We start from the raw sequence: 25289 nt of genomic DNA on the forward strand, positions 1-25289 counted from the left end.
TCACGTGGCCGTTCGCACTCGTGCATGACTCGTCGCACAGCCGCCGCTGGCACTTGTATAAAATTGCACTTCTCACTTTAGGCAGTGGAGTTTACCAGGAGTACTTTTGCAAATGAAATTCTGCCGTATTTTTCAAAGGGTGGAAGTGTCAAACACTCCTGCAGCAGCCTCAGGGATGTGCCTGGTGGTGTCTGCAGCCTGGGTTTCCCAGAGCAGCAGTGCTGACAGGGGGTCTGGTGCAGATCCCCTAGACCTGGCACAAACAGGGAACCCAAAGCACCACCAGCTCCAGGGGTTCTTATCAGAAAACAACCTTCTTAAAGATCTGCCTACTGCTGTCACCTCCCTGCTGAAGCTCAAGGTCTCACGGCCTTGTCTGTGCCTGGCAGCCACACAGTCAGGGATGTCATCAGGGTACACGAGTGAAAATGCCCAGCTAGGAGGAACAGAGCAGGGCCACCAGCAGCTAATCTGGGACCTTCAGCATCAGCTGTGAACCCGCCAGAACCATCACAAAACAGAGCTCTCCACTGTCCCTTACAGCAAATACTGCAGCCCCCACAGAAATAGCCCAGGAACCTGTGGCTCACAGAAAACTGCCCTGCAGCACACATTGCAAAGCCTCAGTTCACACACTCTCACGAGAGGGGAGGAATGCCTCTGCCATGGCCAACAACAGGCAGGGGCACGTTGCAGGTGTGCAGGGAAGCCTTCCCTGGGCACACATGGGACACTGGCCCCCAGCCTCACTCAGAACAAAGCTACCACCCAAACACGGTTGTTTCAGACTCTCCCCAGGTCCTCGAAGGAGCAAAGCAGTGCCAGCCTGGGGGCTGGGTGGCTAACAGGAGGCTCATGCTCAGCGCTCATAGCATCAGGGGTGCAGGAACAAGGGACACGGCAACAAATGGGTTGTGAGGCCATTGAGGCCAGGCTCCGTGCCAGCCAGGCCGGCTATAGATGCTCAGCAGCAGGGGATGCCTCCCAGCACGCTTTGTCCGTGAGCAGCACTGATGCCAAGTGCCAGGGCTAGCTGGGAATAGGTCGTTCACGCTTGAGCTGAAATCCCAGTCACATTATATCACTTACAGCTAATTAGCAGGCTCCAGGCACAATGCAGCAAGACACTGTTTCTTGCAGAAACGGTAACTGAGGACAGCCCTCAGCATAGTGTTTGCTGAATTCTGCAGAAGCAGAGAACGCATTCACTTGTCTCTCCTCTCAGCACATAACCACGAGGGTTTGGGTATGAGCTACCTACTGCAGGCTTAACCCAGCAAAGGACATGTGACTCTAGAAGACAGTAGGAAACCCTCCCAAGAATAAAGAGGCTGCACTGATCTGCAGGGTACCTGTTCTCACCTGCATTCACAAGGTGAGTTCCTCAGGCAGAAAGATGAGCTTGACCAGCCTCTACCCCCACCATCCCTTCCCTCAAGGTCTGCAGCCACAGCATCGCTGTGTCCAAGTGCCACAGAGGTACTGCAGCAGCCAAGCCACACTGCTCCAGAGACAGCAGCAGAGACAGCAGCCTGCTGGTCACTCTCCTGCTGACCATGGGAAGGCAGAGCCTCAGGGACCAGAACTGAGCCTGAAAGCACAGCAAGCCACTGAAACCACCACAAGTCCAAAGGATTCCCTAGCTTCTCCTCGAGCATCTCTCACTGCATGGCACTCTCCATTCCTCCTCGCAGGGCCTTCCCTGGGGCAGGATCCCTCCCACAAACAATGGGCATCTCTGGCATACCTATGCCAAACATTGATTCTGTTTAATCCATGAGGGACCTCAAGCTCGTGAATAGTTGCCAGTTTTCCACCATCTTGCCCAGCTGAGCCACGAGGTGTTTACTTACAAGAAACCTAGAAGAGCTCCAGTGAAAAGAGACTGAAGCTCTTCCACAGAACACACATCCCCACTTCTGTTCCAAAACACTTTCCTTCTGAAGGTGCCCACTAAGGATGAAAATGAGAATGTGGGAAGCACAGAGGTGTTTTGTCATCTGTCACAACTCAGTCATGCAACTTGACCATGCAACAGAGTCCAGGGGATGCACAACAGGGTCAATTACACCAGTTTTGGCATTAGGAGACACAGTGGGCTGGGTCTACAGCAGGGAGCCGACTTCCTCACCGTGCCTGGCCCTAGGCCCTGCTGCCCAGCCCAGGACTGGCCTGTGCAGAGGAGCTCACTGCAGCTGCTCTGTCCCCAGCCATCCTTGCTCTTGAACTAAAGCATTTGTGTCCAGCCTCTCTGGAAGCTGCCTCCTTTAATCAGGCTATTCTCCCTTCAAAGAGGAGCTGAGTGTCTGTGCTCTCCCACCACACTCTAGGTCACCCCCTGGCAGCAGCAGAGGGTGACCCCACACACACCTCCACTGCCAGTGCCACAGTGGGACCTCCCCGGCAGCCCCCAGCAGCTGTGCACAGACAGCAGACAAAAGGCAATGTCCCACTGCCACTGTAAACACTTTAAAAGCATCTCCCCAGGTTTCCTGGCTGCGTTTCCCTGCTGAGGAGTCTGGCAGCCAACACTCTGCCGGGCTTTGGTTAATTCGGGTCGTATTGATCACGACTTCTTCCATTTTCTGTTATTGTTATTATTTTTGTCAGTCTGGATTACTTATCAGAAACAAAGGAATTATTTTTAGCCAACTGTAGCAGTTGAGCAGACAGCTCAGCTCCAGCAACACTTGCTGGAGTGTTTCAGAGCAGATTTACCTTGCTGAGCAGTCACATCTCAGTACATTCCCTCTGTGCATTTCAGAGGGAGAGCTCTCTTTGGAGAGATGGCTAGCTGAGCAATTTAACTAATTACTTGCAATATCATTCTTTTACTTGACAGTAACAGCTACCACCTGTTCCAGGGCTAGCCTGGGCTTTGGTCAAACAGTTCACTCGTTTGTTCACTTCCCCGCCTGGGAAAGTGAGAAATGCTCCATTTTTGTACAAGTTGTTTCTCCACAGCCATTCTTAACGCATAAAGGAGTACTGCAAAGCCAAGGATGCCGGTCACCTTTGAGATGCCGAGTTCTACTGGACTTGCACAGAGCAGAACCTGCAGCATTAAAATCCCTGGACTTGGGGAGCCCAGAATCTCACTTGTATGCTCCTCTGGGGAAAGTTTCTGATGGCCCAAACCTCAAATTGTTTTGGCTTTTTCAGCTGTGTCAAATCATTACCTAAAACATCCTGAATAAACTTTAGCAGCAAACCTCAGCTCCACGAGCCCCAGAGACATTCCCCACACTGACCCAAAGGGGTTGTGTTCATGCCCTTAGGAAAAACACCCCCAAACCTCACACCTCTAACCATGACAATCACAAAACCTGGCAAAGAGGGAGAGGAAGCCTGAGGGGTAATTAGCACATGGAGCCACCCAGCCTGCAGGAGGGACCCACAGGGAAGGGGCGCGAGCCCTTGTCCCCAGGGAGCTGTGGTGGCTTCTGGCTGGTCCGGTCACAGCAGCTTCCAAGGGCCAGATCCAGACAGGGACATGGACAAGGGCACTTATGGCCACCTAAGCCCAACACTCCCCAGCTCTCGCTACACAGAGCTCTCTGTCCTAACACAGGTCCCTGGGAAAAGCCAGAGAAATGAGCAAAAGAGCCATTTCTGAGGCCGAGGCTATTTTGAGTGCCAGTGGCTTATACTGTAATGCAGCCCAAGTGCCAAAACACACTGTGCTTGGGGGTATGTAAACTAATGCCCAAAAAAATCTGAGGACTTTATTCCACTGTCCCTCCATCTGACACACAGCCAAGCCCTGCACAGCCCAAGCACCATGGCCTATTAGAGACTTTGCTCTAAGCAGCTTGAGAGTGTTTATTTGGTGTGCAAAGAAGATTGGAGCTGGGAAAAGCACAAAAAGGATTATTCTGTTTATCACTCAGCTTTCCCTGGCCAATCTCTATTCATGGAAAAAGTCATTTACTCGGGTTATCCGCAGGCTTTGCTCACCAGAAAGCGTTGAAAGCCCTGGAAATTAGAGAGATGCAGAATGGATTGGCAAAATGTAAGGCACTTAGGAGCATCTGACACCCAGAAATACACAGGCTGAACGCAAGGCTTTTTCAATCCCAACTTTCCCCCACTGCTAATAAGAAACTGTCCAAGTCCCAGCACGTGCCAGCCAAACCCCTCCATAGGCCACGCAGTAATTAGATGGATTGCCACATCTGGGAGGTTGGCTTTTTGGGAAGAAAATTAGAAATCAAAACATCAGATTGAGATGATGAGTTCTTCATTAATCCTTTTCTTTAGCTTTTTGCTTTTTATGCAGTCTACAAGCGCCATCTGATTTTCTCTCTTGTAGCAAACATGAGCCAGGGACACATCGGGCTCACGCCGTAACTGCAGGCAGGAAAAGAAGGACCAGAGGAGCAGGGCGGCTGCAGCCCTCGCTCTCAGCCCCCAGCAGCACGTGGCATCCCCTCTGAGCACACAGCCTGTCTCTGGCACGCTGGGCTGGAGATGTGCAGATGCCACATGACGAGAACACTCACGGCGACGTGCGGCAAGGTACGAGGACAGACGGCGAGGCTGTGGGTTAACCCGCTTGGGAACAAAACCAGAATGAACTAAACCTTCCTCCAGTCCAGCAAAGCAACATCCATCCACAGACGCTGTGGAGACAACCAAGCACTGGCATCCCTGCAGCAGTGGGTAACGAACGCCTGGGGTGCCAGGTACAGCCGGGAACTGGGGACTGTGGCATGGTGACGCCGGGAAGCAGCCACCCTCACGGCAGGGCCACGCTGGAAGCCGCCAACGCTGGCGACAGCTCCTGCCCGATACAGGCCCAAGCGCCCTCCGCCGCGGGTTGGCGCCGAGTTTGCCCCGGGGTGGGCCCAGGGTGGCTGCAGAGCCACAGACTCCATCATCGAGGAGCTGTGCCCAGCGGTGCCCAGCAGCCACGAGCCCCCGTGTGCCCACGCCTGCTGCCAGCCCCGAGCCCGGGGCCGCTCGGCCCCTCGCCGCTGCCCAGCCGGCTGCTCTGACACCACGAGGCCTCACAGAAAAGAGAGATTGTTCCTCAAAAATAAATATTAAATAACTCTAAAATTTCACATCGTTCAGAGCTCTGCTATTTTCCATGCATTATGAAAATAAAATCGAGGGGAAAAGGTATGTAATACGTTTCCTATTTCCTGTTTCTGCAGCCCCGCGAGCGCCCCGGGGGATCGGCACAAGTGGAATTATCTATGCTCTGGCTGGGAGTGTTCATTTCGGGCCAAAAACACCAAAAAACTATGAACTAATCCCTACATAGAGCTAGGGAAGTGTGGGATCTCAGGCCAAATGCCGAAAAATGAGGCAATTTTCCCCATTTCAAGAAGTGACTAAAATCCCTCTGCTGTTTTCAGCACAGGCGCATTCTGTTCCACCCCAAACCACTTCAAGAGACGGATTCCTCTCCCGAGAGCAGACAGCGAAGAGAAACCGGTGCACAATGCAAATACTGTCTCTCCCACCAGAGCCTGGGGATGGAGAAGGGGGCACTCCTCAGATACCGTTTCATGTTCTCTGCGATGCCTGGAGCAGCTGGAAGAGCAGCATTAAATACGTTAAAACGCATGGAACACCAGAGCAAGATCTTCTGGAACCTGATAAACTCATCACGGGACACAGGATTAGTGCAGCTTGACCTTCCCCAGTGCCACCAGCAGGATCAGGCTCGGGCTGGATCAGGGGTGGGAAGGAGCATCCCCTTCTGCGAGGGGCTGAGCCAAAGCAGCTGCCCATTGGAGGACACGGCTGGGCTGGGCAACCTGCAGAGTGTCCAGCAACCTCACACTCTCTCACAGGGGCCTCGCCCAAGCAGCTCAGAAGAGAGCAGGGCAGGATCAGGCACGTCTGAGGAACCCCCTGCACAGGATGAGCAGCCGCCACCACACCTGCAGTGAGAGGCAGAGCAGGACGTGTGGCTGCTGGAGCAGGGGGGACTGAGGGAAGGCAGAAATCATCTCTCCTTCAAGAAAATGCCTGCCAGCCAGAGGCAGGAGGCTGCACAGGATGCAAAAATTACAGGAATGTGATGCTCTGGTTGCGTAACTTCACAAAAGTCAAGAAGCATAGAAGTCAATACAGCAACAGCTCCTGAACACTGGGCAGTTAGGACATTAACAGCCTGTGCAAGATAAAGTTAAGGGTAAACCCAAGCCTTGGGACATGTGCCTTTGCACCCCGATGAACATGCTTCTGCACTAACACATGTGTGGGTGCTGTGTGCAGGGCTTTATGCTGATCATCCCCAGCCAGCCTGTCACACCTCCAGTGGGTCTCTCAGCCTCAAAAGCAGCTTCTGCATTTCCACAGCCCACAAGACACATACAAGGAGGTGTGTTAACACACCATTTTCTGTCTGGTCCAGTTTACTCCGTATTTAACCAGAAAAATATGTCTTTTCTTTAAACTTCATGAGCACCACAGAGGACAAAGTCAATGTAGGAATCTACCTTTCTCATATTTCCTCTATTTAATGGTGCAACTTCAGCAACAAAGACCCTGCTTGTACACTGCTTAAAAACGTCCCAAACTTTAAAGGAAGCCGCTAAGGTTTCTTAGCATGAAAATATTCAGAGTGCTTATCAGACTACAGAGTTCTTCCTCAAACGAACAACAATTTTTTAGAGGAGGAAGTTCCCACCTTTTGTTTTTATCCTTCTCACTGACCCCTTGAAGTAAAGCTTTACAGCACAGAAAGATGATTAGAGAGAGGGATCCTTGGTCTGCAGAGTGTGAAACGAAGCATGTGCACTTAACTATGCCGCGTGGGGTGTTTCTCCCTGATCTCAGGCTTGGGCTGCTCCCACTGCCCACCCTGCAGCCCACTCCTCAGCATCAGAGCAGAACCCACACCTCTGTCCACACTGGTGCTGTGATTGCAGAGCTTGTGGAGCCGTATTGGGCAACATCAAAAACAAAGGAGAGAGAGAGAAATGACAGAAACGTGGAGATGCTCAGTTGTACCTTTCCCCAGCCCCTTTGCCCAGTATCCCATTTCCGTATCCCTTTTTCCCTTCACTCTAATCTTCCCACTGAGGTACTTGGCCTGGAGCAAAGCTAAGCTCAGGCCAAGTTTCAAGGCTTTTCAGACTCCAGATTTTTTTCTGTAGTCCTGTCTGAAGAAGAAGGGGGGGAAAAAAGTAGCTGAAGATTTTCCAGTGGGAAGAGAGTATTTTCTCTTCTCCCATAACTCAGACACAGCCAAAGGAATTTTTCTCAAGCTTGAAAACAATTCACCTTCAGGCAAACAACAAGCATGGAAAATTTAAGCCCAGCAGGTGAATGTTTGGGAACACTGTTAGCCTATAGAAATTCCCCTGTAACCTTAACTATAGGGCTCTCTATAGCACTGAGCCCTTACACAGCACCCTCCGTGCTGCTGGCTGCTGTCAGCCTTCCCAAAGACAGCCATAGCCACTGGCATGAGAAAATAAGATCTCAAAAAGCATCATGCCCCAGCAGCCTGGAAGCAGGAGGCGCTGGCTGAGCATCCCTCCTGTGCCGGTACCGTGCTGGTGTGCTCTGGGCAGGCAGCTCGGCAGCCCCCGTGCCCAGAGCACAGCAAGCACACTGGCTGTGGGCATAGCCTCGCTCAACAGCCCCCACACGGGGTGTTTCAGTTCATCAGAAACAACCAAACCACCCAGCGACTGACTTCACCGCGGTTACGTGGCTGCTGCTGCAGGACCAACGCCGGGAAGGCTGAAGCACCTCTTCTCTACTGTCTCAGCAAACACCCCTAAAGCAAGCCAGCGAGATATCTCCTTGGCAGAGCAGTAACTCTATGACCACGTGGCAGATCCACCATGTCCCCTTCCAGCTACACAGCACTATCAGCTGGTCCTGAAAGCTTAGGCTAAGAAAGATAAAGCTCCTTTATTCCCCCCACCCCTTGCTCACGACATTCCTCTGGAAACACTCACCATTTTTAGCAGACAGGATCCAAGTTCTGCTTAACCAAGCAACACCAGAGCAGCAAAGCCAGCTTCATGCACAACCTAGAGAGAGAAGCAGAGACTCTCAGATCCCAGACCTTGGCTGGGGAGACCCTCATCCCAGGCAGAGAGACCCACTTAATGAGCACTGTGGTTCTGAGCCTTTTTAACAGCTACCCCTTCCCCTGTGCAGGACCAGCTGCAGAGGATGATGATTATCAAAAAGAGAGGGAACTTCCCCAGTGCTCAGAATTAACGAGTCATCTGGGTACCTCTGCTCTGGGCTGCAGATGCCCTTTGGTATGGAAGGTACCTGTGGGGAAAGGACTGCATGGCTGAGGTCCCAGCCAGAGCACCCACCAGCAGCATGCTCACCAGTATGCCTTGCCAGGGACACACCAGCTTGCCCAGAGGCCCCAGCTCCAGTCATGGGGCAGTCCATGATGTGGACTCAACAGAGCATCCTGGGGAGTGGGTCCTGCCGGCCAGACCCCAGCCTGGGCACAGGGAATGAAGATGCACAGCAACACGCTGCATGGCACAGGCAGCCCATGGATCTCACACCCCACGAGCAGGCCACTCATCTACTGGAGAATAAACAAACACCAGAGGTGATCGATGGTTCCCTTTGGAAAACACTAATCACTTGGCTGGAGCGCATTTAGCAAGGCAGAGCATGCATCCATCCCAGCAGCTGCCTTCAATCACAGCTGAGCTTAACCCAACCAGTTTAGGGGCCTGCTATTAACCATCATCTGGTAGACAACATGCCCTTATTGTAGTAAACATTCATTTACAGCTGAAGGACAGCAGCACTTCTCATTGTCTGCGCACAGTTGTGGTGCTGCAGCTGGTGCGGGGCTGGCTGCTGGAGGGGTGTTGTTAGCGTTGGAAGGGGGAGGTATTTTGAAAATACCATGGCTGATATTTTTATACAATAGAGACATCATGTACGTAGGAGGCCTTTTTACATTTTCAAACATAAACTGAATCACCAAAGATAGAATATGAACAAACCTACAAGCATATGAGTGTTTCTGATCTCTCAGATTCCTCTCCTCAGTGCTCTAAGAGCTGACAGGCAGCTCATGGGCAGGACACTGCCTCGACCCAGCAAGGAGGATGGGGGTACAGAGAAAGAAGCCACTGGTTTCTGTCCTCTTCTTTCCCTTGAGCTCACCCTCACATTAGGGCACTAGAGCAGACACCAGCGAGAGGAGAGGAGAGGAGAGGAGAGGAGAGGAGAGGAGAGGAGAGGAGAGGAGAGGAGAGGAGAGGAGAGGAGAGGAGAGGAGAGGAGAGGAGAGGGGAACTAAAGCATCGGGTATTACCTGACTATATCGTGGTTTCCATGCAGGCAAGTAAACCAGGAGCTCTTAGAGCAAGGACTGTTGTGGGCAGTGGTGGGCTGAGAGAGTGGTGTGCCCAACCTGAAGGATGCCTGGGAGACGCAGCCTCTGTGCTCAGACCCTCTGTGCCCACCAGCCTGGGGAGGCCACAGCTTCATCCAGCCCCCAGCAGACACCCACATCCAGCACCAGCTGCTGGTGGTGCTGAGGAGCTATAGGAGGTTATGTTTGGAGAGGCAAATAAATGAGAACCAAATGGAGGGATGGCTACACAGAGTGGACCAGACTAGTGCTCTAAGAGTTTGCAATACACTGCACTTTAATTACAGCTCTTACCAACCAGGAGGTAATTACTGGTATCCTTCCTGTAGCCTACAATTGCCTAATCTTGTTAGTTGAGAGCCATCAAGAGTCAAACAGCTGGCAAGCTGTGCCTGCTTCTCAAACAGGCATTGCCTGGCCCCAGCACCATTCACTCTGAAATCTGTGCGTGACAACGTGCGCTGGCATTCCCTCTACAGCTCCTGGGACCTCTGGGGCCAGCACTCCTCACTGCTGCCCCTTTCCAGGCCATTCCACCCCAGCCTGGCACTTCAGCAGTAGCCTCTCCCTTGCCAGCTCCCCCCATGGGCCGAGGGAGGAGCAGGGTTGGGGCTGCAGGTTCCAGGGGTGCCTCTGCCCTGCCAGTTAAGCTCAGTTGTCCCCAGGGTGGCACAGAGGTGACTTCTCCCCAGATCCCCACTGCACTGGGTCAAAGGCACCGCACAGCCCCTGCTCTGTGGCACCTCCTGGCTAGCGGGGAGCAGACTTGGCTTGTGGTGTTCACTGGTGAGCCCAGAAAGCAAAGCTAAGCATAAACCTTCCTAACAGCTCTGACCCTGACTCTGCTCGAAGCTGCAGCAAGTGGGAGTTCTGGAAAATGGTCCTTTCCCTTTGGTTACATTTAAGAATTAATGTGTGGTGGAAATGCTGATGGTATCTCTGCACCATTCCTCCTTGCATACTTGTGTGACTTATCAGCCTGGGAAGCAGCTAAGGAGATGTTGTCAATGGTATCCATCTCCAAAGAAAGCCTGAAATGATGGTGATAATGCTGCACATACTTAGGGCTTTTATTTTCTGAGCGTTACTAATTAAGAAGTCTCTCATATAGAAGTCTCTCAGCTGGGAACCTCAGCTTGCAAGAGAATGGGATTCAGGTGGTGCTGCGGTGAACAGGCAGCTGCTGGGAGTGTTCAGTTTTCAGTGAGGTGGCATTATATTGAGGACTTCTTGGTGGCCCAGCCCTTGGGTTTGAGCAGTAAATCTCTGTGAGGCTATGAAAGATGCTGGATCTTCCAACAGCCCTTGGGCTTAGGGCCACCTCCCTGGACATCTAAAAGGACAAGTTCAACTGAGGGCAAACCTAGCCATGAAAGGAGAGGCTTGGGAAGGTTGAGCTTGTAGCCTGGGTGCCTGCTCCATCCCTGCCCTGCACCAGCAGCAACAGGGGCTGGTGCACAGCAAGTATCTGATTGCATCGTGCTGCAAAGGGCCGGCAACCCCTGACAGCTGAGCACAGTAACCCTTTAATCCATTGCAGAGCTCGTCTGTCAGAGCTCCAATGCCCATGGGGAGGTATCAGTAACAAAATGCAGGAAAGAGAAATGAGAGTGGAATACGTTTGGCTTTTTGTCTCCCTGCTCGCCAGAAACACAACTGCTCTTGTCTTGCTGGTGGGAGCGTTCCCCTGAGGCTGTGCCACTGCCCCTGTCGCTGCCTGTGCGGAGGGTGAGGGTGGGAGGTCCTGTCCCTGCAGCCCCCTCACAGCACCCATAACCACACTGGCCCCGCACACATGGGTGAGCAGCTTGGGTCACTTCACCCACTGTCTCCAGCCTTGTGCCCTGGCAGCTGCCTGCGCTGCCCTGCCTGCCCTGTGCCCTGCAGGGCTGGCAGCAAAGCCCGGGAGCAGACCTACAGCCTCCCTATCCAGGCTCTGGCTGGGGAGCTGCCCCTTGATGCCAGCAAACCCCCTGTCCTGCGGCTGCTCTGGAGTCACAGACATCACAGAGGAAGGAAGAGATAAAGCTCAGAGGAAAGCAAAGGGAGGGGACCCTACTTCTGAGCAATTTCAAGGAGCAACTGACATTTCCATTCACCAGTGCTTTCCTCTGCCCCGTGCGTTCCTCTGCCCGGCTCCTCACCTGAACCAAGCGCATGGTGCGGCTGCGAGGGCCGAGCAGAGGCTGTGCGTCTCCTCTGCTTGTAATCTGGGGATTATAGCTTGTACCACGGGATTACTGCAGGCTGAGGGACGGCAGCAGGATCCAAATCACACAGCGGAACAGCAGAGAAACCTGGAAGAATGTCTCGCACAGCCTGAGAGCCAACACATCCTCGCAAGACCACATTTGTATTTTAATATCGAGTTTTCTGTAATGCAGAACATACTTATGGCCCAGCTCCCTTGCTGGGCAGCTGCTGGGTTTCAGCGTGGAGGAATTGGCAAGATCTTTTCACCAGGTGAAATAAATAGAGTGCTGGGCCCCAGATAGGATTACAGTTTGTTTTCTTTAGGTGTATAGAATCCGCGGGAAAGCTGAGCCCAAACGGAAACTCAACTCCTAAAGAATTTGGCCTATACTGGCCAGCTCCTGTCTGCCTGCCAGGCATGCTCTCCTTGCCTTGTATTTTGCTCTTTATCTTTTAAGAGGCTTTGTTAGCAACGTATCAAGCCATTCTTTGTGTGCCTAGAGGACAGGGGGCTTCTTTTCAAACTATTTGAGGGTGATAAAGTTACAGGGTTTTACCTGGAGACCTGTGATGAGAAAGTTCTCCTGGGCATTTCCAGCACTCCCCTGTGCAGCCAAACCCCCCCAACCCCATCCCCAGCATTTTCTGGGCAAGCTGTGGGGCCTGAGCTCGTCTGGGGAGACAAGCATGACCCAGCAGAACCGTTCCTGTCTCTGAAGCCTCTTTTCTGTTGCTAACAGGTTTTCCTCCTTGTTGATTTTTATCTTTTGTCCCAAAAGGCTTGTGAACATCCTGTAGTCTCTCACAGGGAGAAAGTCTAGGAGGCGTGTATCACAGAGCAGCTTCAAGTCAGGGCTACATTCTGCCCTGCCCCAAAGCAGCCATGCTGGAGGGGACCTGGGGAAGGATGCTGTGAACTCCAAGTGCTGCCAGAGGCAAATACAGCCCCAGCACCGAGGGCTGCATTCAGGCGTCCCTGCTCTCCTGCTTTCCTTTGTTTCTCTGGTGAGCAGCACTGGGAGGAAAAGCCTTGGCTGGTCTGCTGCAGCCCTCAGGCAGCTGCGTGCCCAGCTCCCCAGCCCCAGCCAGCCCATGGGAAGGCACTGCAGGACCAGCCCTGTCCCCCCACCGCAGCAACCGGCACTGGGCCTGGCTGGAGTCAGTCCTACCACAATTAGACTTAATGCAGTAAGTGCACCTTGTGGGCCTGGACAAAGGGCACAGCTGGATGCGCCCTGGAATGAGCATGGCCACGTTCAAGTCAATGCTCAGCCTGACGTGAAATGTCCTTCAAACACACAGGACGGCACCTCCTGACGCACCTGCCACACTCCAGGCACAGTGAGCCGTCCCATCTCACGTGGGCATCTTTACACAGATACCTTTAATTTGGCTGTGGAAGGCAGCATTGTGTTTAGTTTGAGAGAACAGGGGAGGTGGAGTGACCTAACCAACATCGAGTCCTGACACATCTCCCACGGTGAAGCAGACCAGTGGGCTGTTTCCTCAGGTGCTGGCTATGGGAGCGGTAATCTGTGTCAGCCCCAAATACAACTACCCCATGGGCTTTGTCCTTCTCTCCAGACACTGCAACAGTGGCAGAAAAATGGGTCTGCAACTGCAGCAACCATAGCCTTCACTAGAGCCAGACTTGAATGGGTGTGCAAGGAGGCTCTGAGGGATAACTCAAGGCTTATTTTAGATCTTTCTGTGCCTTTTCTCCCACTGTAAAGCTGAAGAGCTCGATGCTCTGCCACGCTGTCCCCGTGCAGCTGTGCCGTGAGCAGCAGACGCTCCTGACGGTGAGGAAGGGATGGTGGGAGCAGAGCTCATCCCTCCGTACCACCCCCCTCACCTTCACCACCTGGGCAAAAAATTTGGAGAGCTGCAGAGACATGATCAGAGCTGCCTTAGGGAGGACAAGCGTGGCCGAGCTCCTGTTGCTAATTACACACACCCAGGGCCGCAGGACTCCTCAGGTGAGCCCTTCATGGGAACAAAGGAGCCCTTGTAAGGAGCATGCCTGGCGTGTGATGCTCAGACAGGCAGCACCACAGCCCTCCTCAGCGGCTCTGCCCCGCGCTCCTGGGCTGCAGAGCTCCTCTCTGCCTCCTGCCACGCCGCCTCCGCCGCTCAGCCCGCAGGGATGGGGCCCCGGGCAGAAGGGGGATATTTGTAACAGAAAAGCAAATGTTTCTGTTGTCCTCTTGCCCATAAATTGTTGCTTCTCTTCTGCTGAAAAAAATCACAGAAATTTCAACATGACCTGGCCTAAAAAGCACCAACCCCAGAGCTGTTGATTCACAGCTCTACAAACGTCTGCAACCAGCAGATAATGAGAGGAACTGGCTCAGTGTCATCGAGGGAGAGCCAGGGAGGCGGCTGCTCCCGAGGCGAGGGCAGCTGGCTGCTGTGCCACGAGCCACCTGGCTGCCAGGCTGAAGGGGTGTTCTCTGTGAAATTAAAGGATCAATATTTGTTTGACATTCAGAAAATCCTCACAGCCTCTGCTGCATTTATGAATCAGCTTCGAGTGCTGCGAATTATCTTCTCCGGGGAAGACTTTGGGGCTTTAAATAAGCCACCCCACCTTCTACCCTACAGAGACCCCCTTGGTAATATTAAAGTATCAGAGACATGTGCATTCACAAGGAAAATACCAGGTCTGGGTCCGTGATGACTGCCCACCCAAGGCCATGCAAGCGTGGCCTCCGCTGACAGTGCCACCGAAAACTAAACCCGACCGAGAAGCGCCGGTGAGTGCCCAACAGAGGACCAGTGCAAAACCAGCCTGCTTTGGGCTGGCCCTCTGCGTGCCCTGGGCAGCACACGCTCCTTGCACTCTGCCAGGCCCACGTGCACGTGGAAATGCAGCCTGCGGGACGTCAGCGGCGGGGGCTGTGAGAGCTGTGAGCCTTTCAGTGCAGAGACACAAAGAAATGGTCGGATCATGATATCACAGGGAACTCTCGCCAAACCAGCTGAAATCATTCAAACACTCAGAGAGTGCTTATGGGGGGGACAACCCTGTGTTCTAAATATATTCCTTTGAAGGCAGCTTGTTATTTAGACAGCTATTGCAAAACAGGGTTTACATAGAGCTGCTCTAAACTGAAGAGGGAGGGAAGCTGGTTGTGGGCACACACTCACCACCCAGGTATTTTAATTGCAAATCCCAGCATGTTTTATAGATGTCTAGAGAGTATCTTTTTACGTGGGCTTCAAGGATTCCAATAAGATCCATCATGTTTTATATGAACCTAGTGACAGTACGTAAGTCCCACCCTGACGATGCCTAAGATGGGAGGATACCACATAACAGCCCATCCACGCAGCCAGGAATAGTTGGAGGCACTTCTGCACAGTCTGGGGCTCCCAGGAGAGCTCAGCCATGCAGAGCAGCCATGGGGCTGGGCCTCTGCACTGCCTCTCCTGCCCCCACAGCACCAGGGCTGGGCCTATGGCACGGCCCACGGCAGCAGCCCGGGCAGAACACGCAGCTCAGGGCGTTGCACACCCGTTCCCAAGGGGTTCAGATGCCCATGCTCAGGCTGCTGCGGGAGGTGGGATTGCTGTGGCATTCAGCAGTGAGAGCTGGCAGGCAGCTGGAGTCTGCAGGCCCTTCCCGTGGGCACTCTGCTTGTCCTCAAGACACAAGGACAGGACTGAGCCCATGCCCAAGGCTTCCTCCAATACACCAGAGCCTAATAACTAGAGACACGTGCTGCAGTTGAGCCCCTCAGGCAGCTCACCCACTCTCCCTGCCCTCCAGTGCCTCTGATCAAGAACACATCCACACAACTACCAGCACATGCCCTTGGCTGGCTTGTTTCTCTCCCCGCTCTCAGTGCCTGGGCAGCAGACAGGACCAGCCCTTGGAACGACCCAGCACTGTCCCCAGCAGCAGTGCAGCCGGAGCAGGGCTCCCACCCCACAGTGCTGCCTGTCCATGCACTGTCCTGATTCCTCCAGACCCTGCAGCATACCAGTCTCAGCTCCTCACTCCTACAAGCAGGCCACAGTTCTGTGCCTTGCTGCTTTTAGGCTCAAATGCTCCAGCACATGAGAAAAAAGCAAGGGCAGGAGTGAGAGTCGGTCTGCACCAGAGGCCCAGGCCACAACTTGCCAGCAGACACCACGGGCAAAGCTGCTGCCAGCCCTGTAAGCGTTGTCTGTGCACATCGCCAGGCTTCAGCTCAGTTTTCCTTCTGTTGTTAGTACAAATAGGGGCATCCCAAGTGTGTCTGCAACCCGGATGCGAGACTCCCAATGGCAACCAGCCCAGCAGTCAGCAGGGGCAGCATGTCCCATTTGGCCTGACATGACCAGTGCATAAACACTGCAACCTGCTACAGTGCTTACTCCAGAAATCCCAGGGGTGCCATCTTTCCTGAGAAGCGTGTCAGTCTGTGCTTACACTCAGGTTTTGCTTCCTGCCTTGGAAAGCTTAAGCACAGAAGGTGGCAGGTCTCCTGTGCCTCTGCTGGTCCAGGTTGCCATGCACAGCATTACTCTTTAGAGGAAGACTGTGCCCTCCGTGGACACACATGTCCATAAATGGAGGGTTCCTATCTGTGCTTTCCAAGTGCAGCACCACACGGGGAGCGAAGCCCCTCTGAAGTGTGCAGGGTGGGAACTGCAGCGTTAGCGACGGCTCTGGCACTCAACAGCACGGGCACGGGGACATGAGGGCACCTGACTGCCAGTGGCGTGAGGGCTGCACACACGGCCCAAGTGTGACAGGAAGAGATCTCTGGTGCTCCTGTGGAAGCGCTGCCTGGCATATCCCCATTTCCCAATGGCCTCTGTCCTGACATGGGGGAAATTTGCAACCCATCTCCCACTCACCGAGCTCTTCCTACGCTCTGTGTCCTCGTGAGTTCCTGTTGGGGATGGTTTGTTGTCAGAAATGTCCACAGCAGATGACTTGCTAGGAAAAAAAAAAAGAGCAGGGACTCGGTGCTACTCCTGCACTGCCAGGAAGCAAAAGGGAGAAAGCCCAGCCACCGAGGGCGATGCCAGTCCTCCCCACACCTAGCGCGGGGCACCTCCTGCCCCTCGGGACAGACCACGGACCTCAGCTCCTCTTCCACAGGCCTGCAGCTCCTAACCAGCAGTTTTCCTAACTTTCACCTTTGCAGTGAAGTGCCTGAGGACAGGAGGGCTGGAAAAGCCTCAAATCTCCCTGGGCCTTGTGTATATGAAGCACCAATAAACAAGGACACAGCCTCCAGGGCAGCCACAAACACAGGCAAAACAAGAAAGCGTTCGTGTACCAGTACAAAAGCATCATAAATACTCTCCACTGCCAAAAGACCTCTTCGGTCTTTTACTAAATCTCATCACAGGAACAATTTACAAGCCAATAATACTGAACAACTCCATTCCAAACTCTGTGTTAAGCTTTATTTCAGGCTTTCACACTTTATCATGTTAGCACCTCCCGGGCTGGCACTGGACTAGCGCATGCCAAGCTGAGAAAGCAGAGTAATGGAGCGGGGCTTGTCTTGGCAACTGAACGCCTTCAGGGTGAGAAAAATGCACTTCCATGGGCATCCAACTTGCAGAGTGGGCTTTGTGTCCCCTTCCCAAATGAATGCCTCTTAAGCAAGAATTCTGGCCACATAATCCTTAATCGTTTTCCCCTAAATCACAGTTCCTCAGTGAACGCTCCATGCTGGGCAGCACCTGCTCTTGCAGCTACATCCAGGCTTCAGCTCCTGGAGAAACTGGATATTCTGGGCTCTGTGTTCTGCGGATCCCTGTCTGCTTCCAGCCCTGCCCACAGGACCTGTGCCTCCAGAGACATGTGTAACCCCACACTTGTGCCAACAACGGCCACTGACCCAAGAACTGAAAAAACCTACATGAGACGCGACATGCTGCAGATGATGGAAAAGCACCCTTGTAGCCTGAGTTTGAGAAAGGAACTTAATGCAATTATCTTAAATTAATAAGGGGAGAACGTTCCTCTTTGGAGGTCATCTCCATTAACTAATGCAATCCTATTCTGCTGTAATGTCATTGTGTAAGCATTGTGTCTCCCATCCAAGAGCTACAGCTCACTACAAGAACAATACAACTCTGTTATGTACAGTGTCAGAGCCTCGGTATCCTGCTTAGCCTGCACACTGATATCCAAGAGCTGGAAGGCACAGCTTGCAAATTTCCAGCAAGCAAAGAGGAGATGTAAAAGGAGATGTCTGCTGGAGGATCACCGGGGCGGGGAAGCCTGGCAGGGTCTTTCTGTGCACTTGGCAGTGAAGTGGAGACCTCTCCTAAACCTGGATGCTCAGCGGTTTCCCCCGACTTGAAAATGCAGCAATGCTCTGCCACCTCTCTGCACTGCCAAGGCTGCTCTTAGGTTTCATGATGCACACAGCAAATGCACACAGCCATCTCCAGTGGCTTGCCCTGAGAGAGTGTGTTACCAATGGCTGCTTAATTCAAATTGCAGCTTCTTTAGAAAACACTTCTACAAACATTGACACACAAAAAACCCTCTTTATAGCCTTTTATAAGCTAGGAGTTTATTTTGTTAATATTTTCCCACATGGTATGTTTCAAATGGGAATGTTCTGAAAGTAAATTGGCAGAGTATTTGCTGCTGTTTATTCCTAAGCAGCTATAAGCCAATAATAACAGAGAATCCTCTTCAAGTGAAAACTAAATTCATCTTGGTTCAAATGCTCAGCGCGAAGTCTGAAGCTGCGTTTTGTCAAGCAGATGCAGAGTGTCACCTTATAACATCCATGCTAATGGAGTAATAGGATTGGAGCTGTGGCTACCTACCCCAGCCATTATGATAATCCTGGCCTAGAGAAAACCATTCTGTGTTAAGTGTTACCGCTCTGGAGAGAGTCCATCCCCTGGCTAGTCCGGCTGCCTCCGCTGCAGGCACACACAGATACACAAACATGCTGGGGTTAGCACTTAATCCACTACCTGCCCACGAATGCCACAAATATTCAGCAAAGCAAAGGTCTGCATCCCCCCACTGAGTCCTGACTCGCTGTGAAACTTCAGGCTGGGTTCTGCCCCATTAGCAGGGGATGCTGAACCAGCCCTGCCTGCTGCTGGGTACAGGTCTCAGCAGCTCTCTGGGTGAGAGCTGTGAGGGACTTTGGAGCTTGGGCTGCTCTCTGGACTGGGGCTGTCAGCTACAGTCGAGGTGAGGGGAGTGCTGAGCAGAGTCTGGAGATGTGTCCCCAGAAGCTGAAACCTCGACTGCAAAGCAACAGGACTTTCCAGGTGCAAACCATCTCCTTCTGGGCTTCCCCTCAAAGGCAGCACCAAAGAAGTAAAGACCAGATATAAAGCCCTCAGGAACTATGGAGGAAAGCAACCAGCCTCGGGGCAAGCAGTGATGTGCCTGGGACCCAAGAGGCAGCACTGCTCAGTCCCCTAAGGTGAAGCTGCCAGCACAGAGTCCTGAGCTCACAGACCCTGCAACATCTCTGCATCAACACACCAACACAAGTGGGAAGGGCGCTGAGCCAGGAGGCAGGACTGAGCAGAGGGCTGCAAAGACTGCAGTGGAGCCTCAGTGGGCAGCGAGAGCCTGGATGTTTGCTGGCAGCAGACGAGGGGGCAGCGGGCAGCCCTGCCTGGCTGGCTGCCAGACCAGGTCCTGAGGCAGCTCTGCCCCAGCTGCAGAGAGGTGACCTCTTCCCAGCCACACTGAGTTAAACAAACAGGCAGCCAAACCACAGGCTTCGGCTTGGTTTGACCTGTGATGATTAAGAACAGGGCTGGTGATAGCGGTTTGATGCAGAGGAAGGAGCAAAATAACCCGTGAGCGTGCTGCAGCCTGGCAGCTGCTGGCAGGAGCCGGTGCGGACCGCTGCTCTGTGCATTCCCAGCCCTGCACCCAGCACGGCTGCGGCTACACAGCACCGAGGGTAAGAGAGGAAGGATGCCAAACCGCTAACAAAACAAACGCTGCTGCTGCGAGGAATCCCAGCAGCGCCTGGAATGCGCTGGTGAGGCCGGGCAGCCCCGCTGCCCATCTGCGCCCAGCCCCTCGTTCACACGCTCATCATTGCACAAAATAACAACTGCAACAGTTTCTCCTCAGGTGTGAAGCAACTGCACAGAGGAGGCTGGTGACTGCTGACTCCTCCTCACTCTGAACTGAGCCTGGGCTGTGCTTCTTACCCCCTGGGTCTGGGGGCTGGTGGAATTCACCATCTGCAAATTCAGACTCCACATCAGCATTTACCAAGTTACCTGGAGTGACGCTGGGGACACAGACCTGGGAGCAGCCCTACACTGGGCTTTTTGTACAAGTCACTGTTTTCCTTTTGAAAAAGGGGATAAGTTTGTATGAAGAATGCATTCCAGCTGCTGGCACACGATGCTGCTGCTGAAGCTGGAAAGTACGGTGCTTGGACAATCACCCTTTATCTTTATTGCTTCCTTAAACTCTGAAGAAACTTGATTAAACTCATTTTTAATGTTGCCACTGGAGTCTGTGGGAGTCCTCCCCACTCCTGACAGACCTGGCTGACCATTCACCACAACGAGCTGCGCTTTCCCTCATGGTCAGGGCAGAAAGAAAGGCTCCAAGAACAGACATCCATGGCACTGGAATTAACTCAGCGCTCTGTGTGGTCTCTGGCTGCTGAGCTGGACGACAGCAGCTCGGCTGTGTCTGCCTGAGCCCCCTGCCTGGATCAGGCCTCACAGCCCTTCGCACTGCAGGAGCTGCCAGCGTTTACTACCAATGCCATTGCATCCCAGTGTGATGCCTGGCTGTGGTGGCTGCTTGGTCCACACCTGAGCACCCCTGGAACTGTGCATTGGGCAGAGGCAAATGGGCCTGTCCTGCACCTGAGCGCTCATTCCCAAACCAGGCTTCTTGCATGGCCTGAGGACTCCTCTTGCCATAGCAAAATGAGTATTTACTGGTCACACGTAGGTGTTGCAGCACGGGAAGGGCTGGGAGCTTTCCAAGCATACTGCTCTGATCGCTGTGCTGGGGGCAGGGCAATCAGCAGCATCAGCGAGGGTCTCCTTGAGCCTGGGGAACATCAAACCCCCTCCAAAACACTTCCATGTGCGCCTCCCCGCTCCCTGCACGTCAGTCATGCTTTATTAATCCACTGGCCGGCATGAACGCTGCTGTCCCCACAAGTGTTCTTTCATGTTTGCCTACAATCTCAATGTCATCGCACAAAATCAAGAGTAATTTTGAACAGACACCAGGCCCTGGCTCTCCCTCCCCCTCCCGAGTGCTCCTCAACATCTGGTTTCCACAACTGCTCTCGGGGGTGCTCGGAGCCGCAGCTCTGGCACACGGGCCCTCAGAGCAGCTCTGCTGAGAATTAACCTCTGCTCCCCCTTCCTTCCCCTAATTTCTCATTGTGACTGGTGATCAGCATCGAGCAGGTTTTCATTCCCCAGCCTGCTGTTCCCAACAGGCACATCCCGGGTGTCCCAGCAGCATAAACAAAACCAGCCCTTCAGAAGGACCAGACCTGTCCTATCCCACCAGAAACCTCCTCTGTCCTGGCTCTGTCCTGGAGCCCTTTCGCCACCTCACACCCTGGTGTTGGAGCACTCATGCAGGCTGCTGACTGCAGGGCTCTGAGCAAAAGAAATACTGCCATGCCCATGTGCAGAGACTTTATCCACTGTCTTTCCACTGAGCCTTGGCATTTGGATTGACCTGCTCCCACACTGAGTCAGAAATGGATTTCTGACCAGAGCATCGCCTTCACTCCCTGCACCACTTATCACTTTCACCTTCCTCTGCAGACAGACCCAGGAGCATCCGCACAGCCAGACACAGCCTCTGCTCGGCTTTCTGCAGGAGCACACGAGCAGGTCCTGGGCAGCATCCCGCTCCCAGCCCGGCCGTTAACCCCACCGCAGTGGGGCGGGATGCCGGGACGCCGCTCACCGTGTTTGGGACAGCTGGTGACTCTGTTTGCAGTAGTAAGCAACGGAGGGGTGTTGGCAGTTTAGCTGACCAGTGCCAGCACCAGCCACGTCTCCCCAGGAGCGGCTCCTCTGCCCCACGCTCCGAGGCCGCTTGGGCAGCCGCCAGTGCTGCAAACATCCTGATTCACATGGTCCTTATTACGGCAGAAGATGGGCTATAATCCTGTAATTTTTGCTGGGGCCTGGAACTTGCTGCATCAGCTTTTTGGGCCCCTTGTGCAGATGATTTTCGTTTGCTGCACACTTAGGTAGGAAGGGGTGGGGGTGTTCAGAAAGGCCTGGCCAGAAGCCCTCAGCATTTTCTGGAAGATGCCCAGGTGCCAGGTCAGAGAGATCACACAGGCACCTGGGAGCCACCTCACAAAGACAGAAAGGCAGAGAAGCACAACTTCTGTAAAGGAAGGAACTACTCTGCCTCAGCAGCCTTGACCCAGCGGCAGGGTGACTGTTTCGCTGATCCCTTCATTTCTGCTGCCAAGCACAGGGTGCTCTCTGCTGCCCGCTCCTCTCCCAGGAAAGGGCTCTCGGGTCCCCTGCCTGCAGAGGAGCGGCCACAGGCACCACTGTCCTTCACTGCACTGGGAAGTGCAGGCTGTGTTCAAAACGAAGGGAGGAAAGGGAGAAAAACCCATCAGACATCATACATTTAACCAATTCTGACTTGACCAGAATCCAATAAAATGCAGTTCATACAACATTTTTATTGCTAATTGGTTTGACTGTTAAAATTTAAATGCATGAAGTTACTTTAATGACAGACAGAGCGGACCCTGTTAACCTTTAAAAGGTTCTTAATTAATTTATATACCTCCTCAAATGCTCTGCACTTCTCCCTCCGGTGCACGGCCCTCGCTGGCTTGGCCACTCTCCTGCACAGCCCCTGGCGCGCTGGCCGCAGAGCGGCTCTGGAGAGGTGAAACAGGAGCCAGCACAGCGTGGCCAGTGCTGGCCAGGGGCAGAGGCACCTGGTGCAGGGGGGCAGGGGATCCCCAGGCTGTGAAGGAGAGGGTGCCCACTCATGACCACGCTGGCAACCCGGGTAAAGTGCCATGGGGCCAACGAGGCTGTGGTGCGGTGTGGGATGGAGCAGCTCGTCCTGCTCCTCAGGCCCTGCCTCTGGGGAGCCCGGCAGTGCTGCCACTGGTGTGTTCACCAGGGCCCAGAGACCTTCTGCACACAGGTCCCGTCTGCACACAGGTCCCCTCTGCACACAGGTCCCCTCTGTTACACGCTGCTGAACGGTTTCTATTTAAATGCAAATTTTGACTTTTCACTCAGCAGCCCGAGAAAGTTTTTCACACCAGAAAGAGGGTCACGATAATAATTTATCCACAGGCTTCTTTCTACAATTACTATTTGTATAAGAGGTGTGTTGATACTTGGGTGGCTGAAAAAGGGCTTCTGCTGCAGTCAGACAGCCGAGGGGAGGGAAGAGCGTGCCCACGTCAGTGCCCGGCCCCGTTTGCTTCCTTGGAACAATCTCCACGCACGGTTGCTGGGAAAAGGGCAGTGGGAGCTGCAGGACTGAAGCTAAGCGTGCTGCTTGCTGCTGACGGGGCCCAGTAGCTGTGTCTCAGGCAGAGCTGCCCAGCGAGGGCAATGCTGCACCAAAGCCCCAGGACAGGCTTTGCAGAACACACATACACACGGTGGGAGCACAGAACTCTGCCTGTTGAGGTTTGGGGAGGTACCTGTCCTGGATGCACACCCACCTCAACTGCAGCACGCTACATCTGCCAGTCTCTAGCAGCCTGTCTGACATTCCTTTATAACTAATTACTTAATCCCTGGCACAAGCGAGTACCTCATGCTCCCCAGAGCCACAATGAAAAGTCAAGGTTCACAAGAGACTAAATGGGGAAAATGTCCCTGGGAGGGTTAAGCTGACCAGAGACCTGGGCTGGCAAATTACCTCGCTTTAACCTGAACCCCACCATGCTCCCCAGCCCATTAAAACAGCACAGCTCATCCCATCACCAGCACAGTTTAACAAGGCCATGCAGAGAGTCCCAAACCTCTCACACCCACCACCCCTCAGGGACTCCTGGCTCCCTGAGTGGCACAGACGTCAGCATGCCATGGCTGTGTCAGCTCTGACGCCCCCAGCCCAGCTCCTGAGAGCTGAGGACAGGCACTGAAAGCTGCCTGTGGCCCTTTGCTTCTGAGCACCCCAGGCTCTCTGGCTTTCCTGATGCTGAAGCCCAGGGATCAACCCATGCCCTTGGGAAGAGGGCAGGGAAACAGCTTTGAGGACAAGACGGAGCTGTGTTGAGAAACTGTTTGCCATAGAAGTCCCTTTGCCCAGGCTTGCACTGGGCTCCTTCCAGCAACCCTCCAGTCAGAGTCCAGGGTGAGCAGAACCACACTGAAAATCACCCTGTGCTGATCTCTCCCCGCCCCACCTGGGCAAAAGCCTGCACAGACCCTGAGAACAAGGGCAGAGATCCTGAAGTTGCCCCTTAAAATGTGCAAAATGCAGCATCACTAAAGCCACACCAGAGCTGTACCAATAATGTTGTGTCAACACCAAGCACACAGAGTCAGGAAATGTTAAAATTAAGGTGTCTATCGCAGTCTTAATTGTGATAATTTTGCTCAGGTGCACTGAGAGCTCCCAACTGAGACATATGCTGAACTTTCTACAGTCCAACTCTTTCTGTATGTATCTTATTCCCCTTCTTCAGGACACAGCCCCTGCCAGTTACCACATTTAAAACTGTGCCTGGAAGACAAAGTGTTTATTCGATGAGCCAGGCAAGCTTTTCTACACAGCACATCATCACAGCGTTTGATACACACACAAACATCACTTCATTTCTCTCACAGCCTCCACATGATGTACCAGGGATGAGACTTCACAATGCCATAAAAAAGGGCAGAGACACGAGATCAAACTCACTGGTTTCCACCAACTTTGCCCAGCCAGGAAGCAGCGCCTGTTTGTTCCAAACACTGAGCACTCACAGCAGCCTTCTCCCTCCTGATCAGAGGGCAGATCTGGGCCGACTTTGGCTGTTGGCTGTGAGCTCCAGGCAGCTGCTGCTCCCCACACAGCCCCACTCCCAGGAGGGGCCACAGATGGAGAAGGAGCATCTCATGAGTCCCACTGCACTTTCTGTTGTCCCCCCCTCCTCGCTCCTACCTGCCTGGCGAGCAGAGCCGGGTCTGTATGGGAGCAGCCTCCTCCTCGGGCAGCCGCAGCCCTGCCAGATGCACCAGCCTGGGGCAGATGTCCGGATCACTGAGCAGTGCACAAAGGACTGGGGCCAAACCACCCTAGCAAAGGGAATTAAGACAAGTAGAAAAACCAGGGAGCCCATCATCTCACCTGGCTCCTGAGCAGATGTGGCTTATTTTAATACCTGGCCCAGGTGCAGCCACTTGCCTGTTGCTCTCTCACCTGTGGAGCTGGCAGCAAAGAGGGCCAGGACCCTCCCTGGCAGCTCCAGAGACCTGGGGGCAGCCCAAGGGCCAGGAGCCAAGTCTGCTGGGTACCTCACAGTTCTAGACTGGAAAAGATTATGCTTTCCTGCCCTAATCCTCTGCTTTTTCCAGCCACACTCACCCTGCCTGGCCAGTATGGGCAGCCCAGGGCTGCAGCCAAGCTAGTGGAGAACCTCGTGTGGCACAGGGAACGGCGGGCACCTCGAGGACCCATGTGAGCCGTGTCCCAAGGCACTGCCTGTCCCTGTGCTGCTCACAGGCCTCCCAAACCCCACACCCCAAGCCACGCCACCGCCACGCAGAGCAAGAGCCGTAGAAAATAGATCTGGAACCGAGGTCACATCCTTTTTCTAATGTGAATTAGTCTGAGCACTAA

General features: G+C 53.5%; 1 protein-coding gene across 6 annotated transcripts in view; it reads right to left on the reverse strand.

Moving 5' to 3' along the window:
• The window catches only part of MN1 (MN1 proto-oncogene, transcriptional regulator), a 192690-nt gene that overhangs the window by 20012 nt on the left and 147389 nt on the right, over positions 1–25289 (reverse strand). For all 6 annotated transcript variants that reach the window (XR_009819915.1, XR_009819914.1, XR_009819912.1 and 3 more), the window contains exon 3: positions 7929–8003. The gene's annotated coding sequence lies outside the window, so the exon portion shown is untranslated. The remainder of the gene's footprint in view (positions 1–7928; positions 8004–25289) is intronic.

The sequence above is a fragment of the Colius striatus genome, chromosome 17 (assembly GCF_028858725.1).
Source record: "Colius striatus isolate bColStr4 chromosome 17, bColStr4.1.hap1, whole genome shotgun sequence".
Taxonomy (NCBI): domain Eukaryota; kingdom Metazoa; phylum Chordata; class Aves; order Coliiformes; family Coliidae; genus Colius; species Colius striatus.